Below are 19157 nucleotides of genomic sequence, written 5' to 3'. Positions count from 1 at the left end.
TTTTTGTGCACAAACCTGATGCGAGTCGCCTATCGGCCTTGACTCAATTCCTCGGGTTCTTTCCCGGTGTTCTTTTCCACTGAAACACACAGTTTCACAGTGTTTCAGTATCATAACTTAGCATAAATCCAATAATTAATTCATAAATACTTAATTTTAGCCCAAATATGCTTAAACTAACGTTCTTAGAAATTTTCATTTCGGAGTTACTATTCATTATAATATTCAAGTCAAATTGTTGACTTTCTAAGGCTTAATAGGTATGGGAACTCCAACTTCAACCACATACCACATTTTGGTTACCAAACTTATTGGTTTTGGTCATTTTCTCAAATTCTAAGTCTTTTAGGCAAATTTGCAATTTTTCAGTTTTTGTGTCCTAAGTTGCACTGTTCCATTGGTCACTTTACTATTGGAATTTGGCAAAACTTTCTTCATAGAAAATATTTCCTATTGTCTTAAGTTTATTCTCCTTTTTGAATCACTCCAATTGGATTTTTGTAGCTCAAGTTATAGCCATTTAAACCATGGCTGCCGGATTGGACATAACCCAGAATTCTGGGCAATTTTTGGTTCTGGCAGTTTTGGGTCACCAACTTTGGGTAGCCAAACGATTTGGTTAATGGAATAATTTGGGTTTGTGTTCTCATGAAAGTTTTAGGTCTATATCTCATCTAACGACTGGTAAAATATCAGGTCATTTTGACCTGCCTAGCTCAAGTTATGGCCAAATGAACAAACACTGTTCATTTGGTCAGTTTGTACAGGGCAGCTTGAAATTTTTCAACTTTGGTCAATTTGTTCACTAGGTTTTGGTCACTTTTTGGGCATGCTTCCTAGATGAAAATTGTGTCATTTAGTGTCTATTTTCATCTCCAATTGGTCCCATACCAATTGGACTTGTAAAATTTCATTTTTGGTCCTTCAAAGTTGACTTGGTTATGCTGCCAGCAGCATGACCACACTCCCTCCGAATTTGACTTTAATTCCAACGATTCCAACACAACTCATTTGGTCACAAATGACCATTTTTCACTTCACAATAAGTCAAAGACATCATTTACTCATTTCTCACATTTTTGGTTCATAAACCCTAATGTTCAAAACCCTAATTCACCAACCTCATGCATTTAACCACATTTAGTGCTTTTTAATCCTAACCATTCAACTAAATAAAGTTTCTAAACTCATTTAAATCCATCAAACCATGAAAATTACCATTCCCTTCATGCTGGCCGAATTTCAGTAATGGTCCCTCACAATTTTTTTCTTTCATTTTAAGCATATTACAAGCTAATTCAAACTAAAAACACAACAATCAAATCTCAAACTTTCAAATTGATGTGCTTACCTCAACTTTGATATCCAATCTTCAATTTTTCTCCTCTTTTGTTCTTTCTTTCTTGTTAAATTTCTTTCTCAAGGGAAGGGAATAAGGTTTTATGGAGTGATTATGGAAAAAGTTGGGATTTGGTAAGGGTTTCAAAGCTTGAAGACAAGCTTTAATGGAGGTTTAACTATGGTGAGGGAGAGAGAGATGGGAGGCGGCAACAAGGAAAAAAAAAATGACCAAAATGATTTTTTTTTCTTTTTATTTCTTTTATGTAATTTGTCTTATGGAAGACCAAAAAAAAAATCTAATTAATAAAATATATTAATATTACTTTTATGATGTCATCTCCCTACACTTTTTCATTTTCTTTTTTTTTTATTTATTTTTCTATTAGTTCTTTAATTTAATTCTCGATTCAAAAATTTTCTTTTCTCCAATTTTATTTGACAGTTAGGTCAGGAGTCAGCTCTCGGGGTCAATTGACCAAATTGCCCCTCGCCGGTTCATCCCGGTTTGCAAATAATTCAATATTTCTTCCAGCTCCCATACCTAATTATTTGACTGACTTAACAGTTCTTTTTCATGATTTTCTCTTTTCCACTGTGTTCATAAGGGTCCTAAGGACCGCAGCGTCACATTTTACAGTTCGAAATTTGAGTTTAAAACGACTTCGCAGTCCTTCCCGAGAAGGTCACCCATCGCTGTGACTCTTGGCTCGTTTAACTTCTTATATTCTGTTTTTCTTATTTATACTTAACTAATTGGTAATTACTAATTATTTATGTTTATGGCTTCTCTAGTTGTCTTGAGTGTGGTTATAATCCCCTTAATTGTCCGGACCAACACCGGTCACCGGAACAGTGAAATATACCAGGCTATACAAATAGGGGTGTTACATAGTAACACTAAAACTTAAATTTCAAAAATTGTGAAACTTAAAAGTGTTAAATGCCCTAGTAGGCCTAATGTGATTGGTTTGGATAGGTTGGCATGCCAATAGGGTTCAGTTAGCAGTACTGCACCTGGCATTATGTCATTCTGTGATTTCATGGCTTTTAGCCATTCTGACATTGTGTTGATATTTGGCCTTGTGCCTATTGTTATTACAACTTATTAGCTATTCTGTTGCACACCGGGAGATGCATATGTGATCGATGGTGTGACGGCCCGAGGTACTAGATACCCAGTGCCAGTTTACCCATTTATCCAGTCTAGTCATCCAGTATAGGTTACTTGGGCACCCAAAAATGAAAGTGAACAAATTTAATGAAATAATGAATAGAACAAGTACATAATAAATAAGATTACCAATAATGATTAAAAAAAAATTGTCTGCATAAGACATCAAAACATGCACTGCATATTTACTTCATGTTATTTTTTTTTATTTTATTATTGCACCACTAAGCATTATTGCATAGCGCGTTGCTTTTGCCACACGTAGGTTCTGGAGATACTGACCGAGAGCCTAGTAGACCACAGACTGGGTGAGACCTCCTGCAGCTCTGCATAGTGTCCGTGTCACCTCACCATCTTCAGTGCATTGGTAGGACATTAGGTTTCATTTTGGTATTTTATAACTAGCTTTTATTTTCTCTTGTGTAATTGAGACTTATGTAATGTATTTTGATGTTAATGTAAATAGTGGAAATTGTGTTTATGAATGGAAAATTGAGTATTTATTTATTGTTTATATATGAATACTATGAGAAATGAATGATTGAGAAATGGAAATGTTGTTGAAAAATATTGAGATTTTGATTATTATTGGAGTTTGAGAATGATTGGAAATGATTATTGGAAGTGTTTTTCATGGGTTCCGAAGAACTGTTTTCTCCATTTTTAGCCGGTACTCTGCCGGATTTTCTATAAAATTTTCGGAACCTCAAATAAATTATAATTTCAATAAATGACTTAAATGAATTATATTTCACAAATTATATTCAAAACTATGATAAAAATAAATTAAGGAAGAATAAAAATGATTGAGATAAAATAGAGTGTTCCAGTACACTGTGTGACATATCTTACTCAGATATACTGTAGACGAGTAAGGGGTGTCACATCCCCGATCGGCCATGATAGTTGGAGGCTCGCCGATCGAAAGGAAAAGGGAGGGGGAGGGAGAGTGACGGGAGAGAGTTTAAAGGGGGGGGGGGGGGCCTGCTAGGTTTTCTTTTTTTTTTTTTTTTTGAATTTCTTCGAATGAACCTGAACAAACATGATGTCCAGATTCATTCCTGGAAAAATTTTAAATTTTAAATGTTTAATTTAATTTTTAATTAATTAATTAATTTATTTATTTTTTTATTTTTGGGTTGTTACATTATTTCCCCCTCAAGAAAAATTCATCCTCGAATTTTCAAATAAACAAGGGATAAGGAAAGAGGGCTATTGGGATAAGTGCGAGCATTTACTTCTCCAGCTAAGCAAAGATGGTTAAAATGCTTTGTTCTCCAAACTCTTCGTGCAATATAGATCGCATTCCCTCACTCTCGAATTTTTTTTTTTTTTTTTACTATAGTGCCCTAACTGTCATCATTTTTTTTTTTTACTAGAGATGCTCTTATCTCTTAACTATTCATTGACCATTTTTCTGACATCTCAAGTATTCACTATACCTCTCTGTATTTGACTTTATGTCTCTTAACTTCAATCAACCTTGGCACTTACCCCTCAACCTTCTACTTCCCAAGGACATGACTTATGTTCGTTATCCTATAATATTCTATAAGATGTTTCCTGTAGCACTTATCATAGGCATTTTATTCTAAATCTTTACTTGTCCTTTGACTTCAACGGTTAGTACCTATGCATCTTTTCACTCCCATGATACTTTGAATTTTCAATCTCCTTTGTGTTATTACTAAGGTTCTCAAATCAACTCATGTCCATCGTATGCAACTAGTTATGTAGAGCTCCATCTAAGCATTGAGCATTCATATTCTATCTATCAATATTAGAAAGTGGATTGGGTCTCTTCTCTAACCTAACAAAAGTTTATGTATTCCTAAGCCACCCAGTTAAAACAACTTATCATATCCTACCATCTTCTCCCCAAAAGGGAGTTCCTTGCTTTCTGCTTGAAACTTCTTATTATTTGAGGTATTTTCCTAAAACATTAATACTTAGATCGAGGCTGCACTATTCCCTTAACCTGCCATTTTACAATAACTTGCCCTAGACATTCTTTAGTGTTCTTCTCATACTATTCTCTTTATTTTTCCCTGCCTTGTGCCTTTCCCTTGACGATATTCATCCCATTAGCATTAATTGTACCCTTTATACTTTTTATTCTCAACTTGATTACTAACCCTGTTACTTCTAGAATTTTAACTTTGCGATTGGTGACCACTGGGATATTCACTATAGATGATTCTCCCTGTACTTCCTTCCTAACATGACTATCAAAATATTATTATTTCCTACAATCCTTGAGCCTATAAGTTCCACCTGAATTGACGAGGTAGTGGTAATGCGTGTTCTGCCACAATTCCTAACTAGATACTTAGTTCATTCTTCTTGATACAACCACATATACTGCCTACAGCTTTCCAAACTTTAGCCTCAACTTTTCCTATTAGCAATAATTTCATCTATTGAAACTCATCCACAATTAGTATTTCCTCTAGCTCATAGTTTAAAACAGTTGCAAGCCTTGGTAGCTAACTCAATTTAACTCTTGTCACTACTCTGATCGTTCTTTCATACTTAACACTAGGCATGCACTTACTGTTATTCTCATATCAGGAAATTGTGTATGAATTGGTGTCTAACAAACTCTCAAATAATTAGGTCTCCTTGACTCAGTCTCTGTTCCTTATATAACCCTCTAGAACCAAAAGCATGAGCTAAACTTGAAAAGAAAGAAAAATATCCTCTTATATTCAACTACGCCTGATTGTCCATATAATAACGTTTAACCTATGTTTCTTGGTCTTTCTCTTAAAATTTCATCATATCCTAGCACAATTGTGCTCTACCTATAAGGTATCATCTGCATGAATCCTTTACCGTACCATTATCCTTCCTGACATAATATTTTATAATTTATTAACTTTACTTATACTCGACCTATAATTCATATCTATCATTGTTTATATTGTTCCCTTAACTTTTGTTAAATCCTGAAAGATTTCTCTCACTAATAGATTCTTCCAGCACTAATTCCACCCTTATCTATGGTCATTAATTTGATCCTTGAACTTTTTAGTGATTTATAACCACCCATACTTGTCACTTTTCGTTTTACCCCTACTGTTGTTCTGTCGTTATTGCTTCACTGCAAAGTGATTCTGTTGATCACACTAAAAATGTTTGCTTGACATTCATAACGAACCTCTAACTACCTTCTCACTATTTCAAAAGTCTAACCTAGAGCCTATGTGTCATTATCTATCATTCTTTTCCTCTCATCATACCTATTTGATCCCTTAGATTGACTTTTATTCAACTTACTACTTACTAACTTCTTTTTCTCTGCCTAATTAGATAGTCCGCAATACCATCGCACACCTTCTAGCTTTTGCTCATTATTATTGTATTCCTCGCCTAACCTTCTTGATTCTGTTAACAAGTTAAAAGAATCTTGCCCCATTGCTATCCACTTCACTTTAGGAATAGAGAATAGATAGAGTATGATCCAATCATACAACTCCAAGCTCTATATTTTAGCCCCTGACACTACCTCAACTACATCTGCTATGAGTATCACATTATTAGATTCCATACCTCCATCACTATTCTCACTAATGTGGTCCCATTTTGGGTTCTCCATCCTTATCATTCACCTTGCTAAGAATTACACTTAGCCTACCCTATATCTTAACTTTGTTCCTTTTATTCTGCACCCTTCAGGTTGTCCTTTCATTTATTTCCTTTGTCTTACCCAAAATAGAACTTGACTATTCTATCCTTGGTCCCATTCTTCTTCCTAACATGATAGTTGTACTTGCTAACTGTATCTTTCCAAGTCTCTGCCAGGTTATCACATATCTGTGCTACTCAGATTTGGTCTTTTGACTACTCTAGCTAGTACTTTCACTAGCATTTAGATTACGTTGCATCTGCAATCAATTGTCTAAATTTTTATTCTGCACTTTCTCTATCCATTGGCCTTCTGTGATTTATCTTGGCTTTTTTTTTTTTTTTTTTTTTACTCTTAACACTATTATAATTGGATTATACTATTATTTTGAACAATATGAAGTTAGAAAGGAACTCAGAAAATTACAGTGATACATTTATTGTGTGATATCTATTCTTATCCTGTAGCCTAGATAATGCCTTTACTACCTCGAGAACTAGTTCTGCGGCAATTTTATTTTATTTTTATTTATTATTATTATTATTATTATTAATTTTAATTTTTTTCCATGTTTACTCAGCTTGCCAAAACTTAAGATACAGGGCACCCAAACCCGTTATTCAATTCAAAGGCTTTACATCCATCATGATCTAATCATTTATGGTTCATATTATTGAATTTGTATCAATCTCCAGAACACCTGAGCTAACAACTCTCTATCTCACGCAACAGTCCCATCTGGGACACTATTCCATAAGTCATCATTATCAATAATAACCTTCTATCCCTTTTGAAAAGATAGGATTATACCCTAACTTACTGCAATAAAAGTACTACATTTACCACCTTGCCAAAACCATGTCAAATTAATGACTCTCTTATCATATCATAGCTCTGTAAATCATCAATTCTTAGTTCCAACCTTCTCTAGGTAGTAGGGTTGTACTTTACACCTTACTGATACACATAAGGTACACTATTCTCACTAAGCTCTAAGCAAAACGTCTGTCATACTGCAAAAACCATCCAAAATTCCATATCGAAGACCAGATGGTCTCACTCTATAGATGTCATCTTTACTTTGCAACTAATTCGCAACATCTGGTCTGATGGCAACTCTTGATGTAACTCTAGCTCATGCTAGGGTAACCGAGTCATTGACTCTAGTTATCACCCAACTGTGACCTTTCAATATTCTAACTTTAAACCCCTAACCAGGAGTTCCCAACTCCTTTGCAGATATAGAACTTTGTTCTGGCATAACTATACCAAAATAGAGGCCATCCGCAAACACCCTCATTATGGAGCACCACGGGGATGCACGCAGCTCTACATAATAATCCCATGTCAGTATTGTAATCTGCAGCTTATAGAGCAGACATCAAGAACATTGCATAGTTACTACGATACGTTCTGATAGACTAGGTCTCCTAATTTCTTATCTCTCTCGAATCTACCATTATCATAAACTTACTTTGACTGGGTCATCCACTGACGACTGCCAGTAGTGGTATCCTCACCCTTATATCTCACCTTTATGTACTCCTGCGTTGCACTAGATAGGCACACCACTTAAACCCATACTGACCAAAAACATAACATTTCTTTGAGTATGTATCATTATGGCAGACCTCAACATGTCTGCTAACTCTTTTTCACATTTTTATGCACTTCATGAAAATCAAGACACCAACTGAGGCACTCTTATAATACTCGGGGTATAATATAGAATCTAGAAACAAAAAGTTACAGAAAAAGATGAAACAAAATCCTATACTCCGCATGTAACATTCTAACAAGACTCCTTTTACACTCCCAAGTATATTATTTCCCATGAATCTAGAGCCTAAGCTCTGATACCACTCTTATCATGACCCAACCTATGGGCTGGACCGGCACTAGGACCTGGGCCGACATAAAGGCCTCGAGGCCCGTAGTAAGCCCTACTGTTCTCAAATCCATAACCAGGCCCATAATTTAAGCCCAACATGCATATAAAAATAATTTAAATTAAAATATTATAATTTTATTCCTGGCCAATTTAACCCAATAATTATCAGAAACTCAAATTAGGGGACCCTAGCTCAACCCGGTTACATCATTTATAAATTGTTTAAGTATCATACAAATCTTTATTTATTAACCTCAAGAATTGAAATTAACACAATTCCTAATAAGGTTTATACTACTACCAACACATGTGGAGTTCTAGATTTTAAATTTAGAAAAAATAATAAAAATAATTAAATAACTGACGTTAAACCTGCAAGGAAGAAAGCAAGTTGCTCTGTAAAAGAACACCTCCTGTAGCTAGAAAAATAGGTGAACAGGAATGAGCATTCGACTCAAAGAGTAAAATGCCAATTTTAAGTACAATTTCTATAGCTATCTAAAGCTAATGCACCATGTGGAATGAAATGCAACATCATCATAATTTTCATACAATTCACATCATAACAGCAAAAAGATAATTTGGAGCACTCACACACCCAGTAATGTTTAGACAATACATATACGGGAGCTAATCCCCTATACAGCCCTCTTAATCCAACCTCTGCCAGCGAGTGTCTCTCAAGCCGAACTTTCACTTAATAAACCAAATGCGAGGTCTCAGTGAGTGTCTCTCAAGTCGTGTCTACCCCTACTTATCCATAAAGGACCGAGTCCCAGCGAGTGTCTCTCAAGCCGTGTCTACCCGTCTTGTCCATAACCAATACCATACCACAAGCACGCCAATGCACGCACACTGCTCAAAATTACCACAAACAACATCCGTGGCACTTCATCAATTATGAATGCAATATAAAAAATGCCTAGTGTTTAACTACATAGATACATATTTATAAGTGATGCATGGGTATGCTTGAATATATAATAATATTGAAATTATAATTAAAATTAATAATTTACTCACAGTACACCGAGGATTATTGTGGCTGCTGGATGGAGGAAAATTGTGACACCCCTTACCCGTCTACAATATAGCCGAGTAAGATATGTCACACAGTGTACCGGAACACCCTATTTTATTTCAATCATTTTTATCCTTCCTAATTTATTTCTTTCATAGTTATGAAGTATAATTCATGAAATAACCTTCACTGAAGTCATTTATTGAAATCATAAATTTATTTGAGGTTCTACAAATTTTATAGAAAATTCGGCAGAGTGCCGGCTAAAAATGGATAAAATAGTTCTGCGGAACGTGTGAAAAACACTTCCAAAATTTTCAATCAATCCCAAACTCCATTTCATGAACAAAATTTCAATATCTCTCAAATATACTCCCATTTCTCATTCATTCATTTCATAGGATATTCATGTATAAGTCATAAATAAATATTCACTTTTTCATTCATAAACATAATTTCCACTATTTACATTGATAACAAAATACATTACATGAGTCTCAAATTCTTATGAGAAAATAAAAGTTAATTACAAAATGCCCAAAATGAAACCTAGTGTCCTACCAATGTACTGATGTTGGTGAGGTGACATGGAAACTATGCAGAGCTACAGATAGTCTCACCCAGTCTGTGGTCTACTGGGCTCTCTATCGGTCTCTCCAGAACCTACACGTGGCAAAAAGCAACGCGCTAAACAATAATGCTTAGTGGTGCCAATAGTTAAATAAAAAGAAATAACAGAAAGTAAATATGCAGTGCATATTCTGATGTCTTGTGCAGACAATTTTTCGATAATTATTTGTAGTCTTATTTGTTTGTACTTGTTATATTCATTATTTCATTAAATTTATCCACTTTCATTTTTGGTTGCCTAAGTAACTTATACTAGACGACTGGACTGGATAAATGGGTAAACTGGCACTGGGTATCAAGTACCTCGGGCCGTCACACTATCGGTCACATATGTATCTCTTGGTGTGCAACTGAATAGCTAATAAGCTGTAATAACATTAGGTACAAGGCCAAGTATCAACATAATGTCAGAATGGCTAAAAGCCATAAAATCACAGAATGACATAATGCCATATGCAGTACTGCTAACTAAACCCTATTGGTATACCAACCTATCCAAACCAATCTTGCTAGGTGTACTAGGGCATGTTACACTTTTAAACTTTACAATTCTTGAAATTTAAGTTTAGGTGTTACTATTTATTTCATTAGTCAACTAAAATGTTGACTTTTGCATAGACAATAGGTACATTGGGTCTAATACTCCCAACATACCACATTTTGCATTCTAAAGTTGTTGGTATTGGTTGCCAATACCATTTCTAAGCTTAGTGCTAGTTGTTCAAAATTTTTAGATTTCAAGCCTTGTGTTTACTGTTCCATTGGTCATTTTTACAGTACGAATTTGGTAAAGTTGTCAACATAAAAGTTGTTCCTTATTGTGTCTAGCTACATTTCTTTTTTTGACTCACTCCATTTGGAGTTTTGTATCTCTAGTTATGGCCTAAACACCATAACTGGTCGGATTACAAACTTTCCAGATTTTCTGGACTGACCAAATCTATAGTGTTTTATGTAGTGACTGCAGGTCACTTTTTGAACATGTTATTTTCAAAATTTGGGTTAGGTTTCTTCATGAAAGTTGTAGGTCTATATCTCAGATTGCTGCTGGTAAAATTTCAGGTCAATTGGACATTTCTACACTGAGTTATGACCAAATGAATAAACACTGTTCATTTGGTCATTTTGCCCAGACAGAATGCAAGTCGCCCGGATTAGGGCAATTTTTAGGTCAACTTGGTTTGGTTTTCTAGGAAGGGTTTCTTGATCAAAGTTGTGCCATTATGTGTCTAGTTTCATGTCCAATTGGCCTTGCACAAATTAAACCTCTACAAATCCATTTATATTTGCCCAAACCTGCTAGACTCATGCTCAGTTCTGCAGGTCAGCCAAGGCAGCTCACCCATACACAAATGCCAAGCCTCAACTCACTTCATTTCCTCATCATACACATTCAAATGGTCACTAATTGACCATTACAAGGGTAATGAACCATCACATGAGCAAACCCTAATGTTGTTCAAGTGTCCACATTTTCAAGGTCCATTCATGCATCACACTTGCATTTTACTTACTCCTACATGTTCAATCACTCATCTCATACTATGGGCAGCTCATAATGTAACACCCTCCCTGTAGCAACTCCGTACATTCTACTGTTCCGGTGACCAATATCGGTCCGGACAGCTAGAACGTCCGAAAAAATATTTAAACTAAAGTGAGAAACCATAATTAACTCAAATATTAATAAGAAAAATTTAGGAAAAATTTTAGAAATAAAATACAACCAAGTTAAATGAGCCGGTGCCCTAGCGATGGGTAACCCAGTGAGAAGTTGCGGTTCTCGCAACTAGGAGCCCTAGACCCGGAGAAAAATTCATAAAATAATTTTTGAGACTCTAGAGAAGGGTCATTGAGGTTTCTATGGTATTAGAATACCAAGGAAATTTTTAGAAAAAATTTTCAATCGGTACAGACAATTTTGGCTCAATAAGCCAAACGGAGGGCATTTTGGTCATTTCGTCTTCAGAGATGATTTTTGGCCTACTTGTCCAGTTAAGTAAATAATTATTATGAAATAAAATGTGAATAAATATTACTAAAAATTGAATTGAAAATGAGTAGAAGAGAAAAGAAAAAAAAAATGAATTAAATGAGAATTTATGACATCACATGATGTCATTAGTGTGCCTTCACCCAATTACATGGTGACACATGGCTATAACCCATTTAAAATGAATAAATGGGGCAAAAAATGAAAGAAACAATCTGATTTCTCTTCCTCCTCTCTTGTTGCCGAACTCTTCTCTCTTCCTCCATAGCTTTTTCTTTCTTTAAGCTTTGATTCCCTTCAATTTCCCTCATAAAACCTCTTAAACCTTTCATAAAAAATTGTCTTTGCACCTTGGGCAAGGTTAAGGCAGCAAAAAGAAGTGACAAAGAAGAGCTTTTGCAAGCTTGAAAATTTACTCCATTAAAGGTTAGTGTCCAAACTCTTACTATTTTTACTTAATTCATGCTTAATGCCATGAGATAAGTAGAAAATGTAAGAAAAACAAAATAAAAATTATGTGTATCTATTTCCTATAATTTTGGCAGCTTAGGGTTGATTAGGGTTGATGAGTTTTCTTGAAGTAAAGTGGTTCATGGGCTGCCCTTGGTATTAAATGAGTGATTGAACCTAGTTGTGTAAGTGAAATACAAAGTTTAGGCATGTATGAACATGGAAAATGTGGACACTTAACAACAATAGGGTTTGCTTATGTAATGATTTATTAATCTTTTAATGGTCAATTAGTGACCATTTGAATGTGTGTGAGAAGGAATTGAAGTGAGTAAGGATGTTGGATTTGAGTTTAGTGTGGCTGCCCTAGGTGACCTGCAGAATTCAATATGAGTCCAGCAGGTTTGGGCAGCCATAACTTGAATTATAGAGGTTCAATTGGTGAAAGGCCAATTGGAAATGAAAATAGACACATAATGGCATAACTTTGGTGAAGAAACCATGCCCATAAGACCAAACCAAGTGGACCAAAAACTTGTCCCAATCTGGGTGACCTGCAGTCTGTTTCTGCAGAATGACCAAATGAATAGTGATTATTCATTTGGCCATAACTCAGTGTAGAATGGTCCAATTGACCTGAAATTTTACCAGAAACAAGTTGAGATATATACCAACAACTTTCATGAAGAAACCTGACCCAAATTATGACTAGAACCTATCCAATAAGTGAGTTGCAATCACTGTTCACTACACTATAGATATGGTCAGTCCAGAAAAATTCCAATCCGGCCAGTTGTGCTTTTTGGACCATAACTTAAGCTAAAAAACTCCAAATGGAGTGATTCAAAAAAGGAAATTCAACTAGACAAAATAAGAAACAACTTTCATGTTGATCATTTTTCCAAATTTTCACTGCAAAAATGACTAATGGAACAGTAAAAATAAGGTATGAAAACTGAAAATTCTGCTCAATTAACTTTAAGCTTAGAAATGGTATTGGCAACCAATACCAACAAATTTTGAATGCAAAATGTGGTATGTTGGGAGTATTAAAACCAATGTACCTATTGTCTATGCAAAAGTCAACATTTTGGTTGACTAATGAAGTGAATAGTAACACCAAAACTTGAAATTCAAAAATTGTAAAACTCAAAAGTGTAAAATGCCCTAGTATACCTAACAAGATTGGTTTGGATAGCTTGGCATGCCAACAGGGTTCAGTTAGCAGTACTGCACATGGCATTATGCCATTCTGTGATTTCATGGCTTTTAGCCATTCTGACATTATGTTGATACTTGGCCTTGTGCCTAATGTTATTACAACTTATTAGCTGTTCTGTTGCACACCGGAAGACACATATGTGACCGATGGTGTGACGGCCCGAGGTACTTGATACCCAGTGCCAGTTTACCCATTTATCCAGTCCAGTCGTCCAGTGTAGGTTACTTGGGCAACCAAAAAAATAAAAGTGGATAAATTTAATGAAATAATGAATATAACAAGTACAAAATAAGTAAGACTACAAATACTCATCGAAAATTTATTTGCAATGAGACATCAATACATTCACTGCATATTTATTTTCTGTTATTTCTTTTTATTTTATTATTGGCACCACTAAGCATTATTGCTTAGCGCGTTACTTTTGCCACGCGTAGGTTCTGGAGAGATCGACCGAGAGCTTAGTAGACCACAGACTGGGTGAGACTTCTGCAGCTCTGCATAGTGTCCGTGTCACCTCACCGACGTTAGTGCATTGGTAGGACACTAGGTTTCATTTTGGGTATTTTGTAATTAATTTTTATTTTCTCATATGTAATTGAAACTTATGTAATGTATTTTGGTATTAATGTAAATAGTAAAAATTGTGTTTATGAATGAAAAAGTGAATATTTATTTATGTCTTTTACATGATTATCATATGAGATGAATGATTGAGGAATGGAAATGTTGTTGAAAAAAATATTGGGATTTTATTGATGAAATGGAGTTTGGGATTGATTGAAAATATTGGAAGTATTTTTCACAGGTTTCGAAGAACTGTTTTCTCCATTTTTAACCGGCATTCTGCCAGATTTTCTATAAAATTTGCGGAACCTCAATAAAATTATGATTTCAATAAATGACTGAAATGAATTATATTTTACAAATTGTACTCCATAACTATGAAAAAAAAAATTAGGAAGAATAAAAATGATTGAATTAAAATAGGGTATTCCGGTACACTGTGTGGCATATCTTGCTCGGCTACACTGTAGACGGGTAAGGGGTGTCACACATAAACACTTTACTTCATGTAAATTCATAAAACCCTAACCATCCCTAGGCTGCCCATACTGTAGGGATGAATATACATAAGTTTTATTTTGTTTTTCTTACACTTTCCCACTTATCTCATGCCAATAAACATGAATTAAGTAAAAGAGATAGGAGATTGGACACTAACCTCTTTGAGCAGAATTTTTCCCAAGCTTAAACTTCACTTTTCTTGATTTTCTTAGCTGCCAAACACCTTCCCAAGAGGTAAGGACAATTTTTAATGAAGAAAACTTAGGGTTTAGTTGTGAGAATTCAAGGTTTGGAAGAGAGAAAATCAAAGGAATTTTAATGGAGGGAGAGATGGGTCACGGCTGGAAATGGGAAGAAGAAGGAATCTGTTTTTTTCTTTCATTTTCTGCCCATTTTATTCATTTTAAATGGGTTAAGGACATGTGTGATTGGTCATTGGGGTTTTAATGACATCATAATGATGTCAAAATTTCCATTAAATCCATTTTCTTTCTTTTTTCTTTTCTACTCATTTTCAATTAAATTTTTAGCAATATTTATTCATATTTTATGTCATAATAATTATTTATTTAACTGGACAAGTCAGCCAAAAATCATCTCTGAAGACAAAATGACCAAAATGCCCTCCGTTTGGCTTATTGAGCCAAAATTATCTGTACCGATTGAAAAATTTTCTAAGCATTTTCTTGGCATTCTAATGTCATAGAAACCTCAATGACCCTTCTCTGGAAGCCCAAAAATTATTTTATGAATTTTCCCCCTGTCTAGGGCTCCTAGTTGCGAGAACCATAACTTCTCACTGGGTTACCTATCGCTAGGGCACCAGCTCATTTAACTTGGTTGTATTTTATTTTTAAAATTTTTTCTAAATTTTTTTTATTAATATTTGAGTTAATTATGATTCTTCACTTTAGTTTAAATATTTTTCTGAACGTTTTAGCTGTCCGGTCCAACACTGGTCACTGGAACAGTAGAATGTACGGAGTTGCTACAGGGATGGTGTTACAAAAATAGCTGACATCAATTACCTAAATAATTATATTATAAATTTATTAGTACTAAGTCAAAATAAAACTCTAAAGAGACAGAAGACAGCCTAATTCATACCAAAAATCCGACAAAGTTTCTCCTATACCTGGGACCTACCCAACCTGCCAAAAATGATTCAAATAGCACTTCTAAACTCAACCCATATCTCATCACCATTATATGGCCCCTCCTGGGCCCTCCAAATCAAGCAATACTCAAAATCTTAAAAATTACGTTTTAGTCCCTATAATTGACATTTTGTAAAAATCCACTCAAACAAGGTCTAAAAATTCTAAAATTTCGTCCCGTAGTCCTTAATAAAGTTATAAAACTATCGCAAAAGTAATTGTAATTTTCTAATCATCCATGAATATTTTATTCAAGAATATTACTCAATTCCATAAGTTTCCAACAGCTAACATATTCTTAATTCAACCCAATTCAATATTCACATATTTAAACCTCCATCCTCAAGCTTCAACCAATCATATAAAATTTAAATATCATAATTTGAAATAATCTTATATGCCCATATGCTAAAAATCTAACTAAAATTCATCAATATTTTTCAAAAATATTCTACAATCACTCAAAAATTCAAGAAATGCCATAGAATATCTCCAAATAATTTTGCTTTCATCATATATGTAACACCCCTATGTTCGGTAATGCGTTCTACTGTTCCGGTGACCAGTGTTATCCGGACAGCTAGGATGCCTAGAACTACACTTCGATATGAGTGAGAAGACATTAAATAATGAAATACAAGAAAAGAAAATAAAAAAAAAACAAAGGAAAAATAATAGTAAAGAAATGCAACCAAGTTAAGCGAGCCGGGAACCCTAGCGATGGATGACCGCACGGGGAAGTCACGGCGTGGACCGTTGACTAGCCCTGGACCGTGGGGAACCCTAGAAATTAATTTTAAGACTTAAAGAGACATCAATTGAAGTATAAATATCATTAGAAATATCAAAGAAAAATTAAATAATTAGTACAAAGAAAAGTGAAAAATCGAAAAATGGACAAAACCCGGTGTTACCGAAAAATTGGGAATGCAACCCGAACAGGGGCATTGTGGTCATTTGACACTCCGAGTTGTCTTTTGACCTAAATGTCCATTGAAAATACATGATATTACACTTGAAAAATATAATGAAAAATTAAAATAGGGGTACCTAATATAAATAGCAAAAATGGGGTTCAAATTGGGTAATTAACACTTTTCACTTATTAAATCATTAAAAATGGGTGAGTGGAGCACTTTGGGGATTAAATTAACATCACATGGGCAGATTACTTCCACTAAACTTCATCTTCAACCTTGAGACTCACCATGCCGAATTGAACTCTCTCAAAACCTCCATTGCCGCAATTGGTTCAAGCTTCATCATCCTCTTCATTTCACCTCCAAACACCTAGGTTGCTTCATTAAAGTTTATCCCCACATCACAAGGAAGAGTTTGATACCAAAATCAAGAAGTTTAGTGAAGATTTGAGAAGTCTCATCCATAGGTAAGTTTGAGTTTTTGATTGTTGCTTTGTTAAAGTTTGTAAGGGTGTTATGGGTGTTTGATTTATGAAGAAATTTTTGAGGTTTGATGTTGAATGTGAATGTGTACTTGTGGCAGCCATGGAAACACCTTGAAGGCAGTTTATTTGTGCTTGTAAATGGTGAATTAAATGATTGATTAAATGTATATTGTGTAGGAATTTGTTTGGGTGATGTATACTTAGTATATGTAAATGTGAAATGAAATTTAAAGCTTGGAAATTAATGGAATGTAAATGTACCATTGTGGCAGTTTGTTAACTTTTGAAGAATGCTGGAATTCATGCTTGGTTTATGGAATAATGATGTTAAAATGTGTTGGTTGTTATGGCAGTTTGAGTGCATGAATGATGGTGTGAAGTTGGACATATAAATGAGCATGAATTGGTGATTGAATTGTTGTAAATTGAGTTGGACAAATTCTGCACTTGTTGGTGCACATTAACTGTAATTGTAAGCTGCCAAAATGACCTATAATATGTTGTAAATTATGTTTAGGTTGTGGTACAACCAGAATTGGTTTGAATGTTGAGTTTGGTGAGTGTTAAAAGTGATCCTTGATGTGTATGCAAGAATTGCAATAAGGCAGTTTGTGTTTTAGGCCTATAACTTTAAGTGTGTGGCTCCAATTGGTATGAGACCAATTGGAGGTGAAACTAGGCACAAAATTTGCCAAATTTCGTGAAGGAAGCTTGCCAAAATTCTACTTGTAAGGTAGCTTGAAAAATGACCAAATCCGGATTAAGTGCAAATGAGGCTTGAAAATTGACCATTTGGGCAGCAGTTAGTGTTTAGGCCATAACTCACTCAAAACAGGTCCAATTGACCTGAAATTTTAACCATGAATAGTTAAGACCCATATCTACAAGTCTTGTGAAGACACCAAAGCCCAGAAATGACCATAAGCAAGTCAAAAAGCTTGCACAAGTTCGGGTCCAAAAACTGGCCGAACCTAAAATGACCTAAAGTGACCTAAAATGACCAATTTTGGTGCAATTTGACCAGCAATAGTAAAATGACCATAACTTGGCCTACATAACTCAGAATGACCTGAAATTTTTCCCCGCGTGCAATAAGACATAGATCTACAAGTTGGTAGTTTTGACCAAAACCCGAAAACTGAGGGAACTAGGTCGTCCAGCTAGGTCAAACTAGTATCCCGGAATCCAGCAAATTGCAAGAAAATGCAGTATACACGGCAATGAACTTGGTAACATGTACCAACCCTAAAAGACTATCAAATGTGACATATTAGTAACGTTAAAACCTAAATTACCTAAAACGCATCGAGGGTCGATATATTAAGTTGATTAAGCAGATAATAGCATTCAGTGAATAATTTATCAAACATTATCGTTAGAGACAGTTTAATTAAGTACTGAAACACTTCAAATTGTGTTTCTCAATTAGCAAAGACTCAGGGAAAGGGAAGGAAACACTGAGTCAAGACCAAGAGACAGTTATCAGAGGTTTGTGCACAACTAGTTTTTAGCTGATTTTGTTTTGAATATTTCATATGATTAAATGACATATTTTCTTATGTATTATGTTTAACAAGCATTGGATTTAATTCAATGATTATTGAAATTGTTATAGTATGTATGAATTTAGCTTTGTGAAATGGTATTTCCACAAGTATTAAGCATTGTTATAGATTGAATAAATTATGTTTTGGAAAATTGTGATAGAATATGTTTTGAATTATGATGGTAATTTTCATGGAAAAATGCAAATTTATGATTTGAATTGTGATGAGCATAAAAATTATTGGATATTGGAATTGACTTTGAATCAAATTATATTGTGATTTATGCTCACTAAAAGGATTGTGATATTGTTTTATATCTCACTATAGATGCTTGACTAGGTTATTACCCGTCTCTCTCATTTGTTGAGAAGATAATAGAGTTAGTTGTGTTTTGATTACCATGGTACGTGCACAGGCTTAGATTTTCCTCTGATTTGAGGTTAGATCTAAGTTTATTTTATCATTATGGCCCTTGCGGAAGATTCATTATTGTGATGGTACTGTGCACGATGATTCGACCTCCCCGACCATAGGGAGTTAGAATCTGATTCGACCTCCCCGACCATAGGAAGTTAGAATCACATCGAATATGGCCCTTTCGGATTAGTCTTGCATAGTTAGTGAGATAAAGAT

The sequence above is a fragment of the Hevea brasiliensis genome, chromosome 11, assembly GCF_030052815.1.
Source record: "Hevea brasiliensis isolate MT/VB/25A 57/8 chromosome 11, ASM3005281v1, whole genome shotgun sequence".
Lineage (NCBI taxonomy): Eukaryota > Viridiplantae > Streptophyta > Magnoliopsida > Malpighiales > Euphorbiaceae > Hevea > Hevea brasiliensis.
This window is presented reverse-complemented; position numbering follows the sequence as displayed.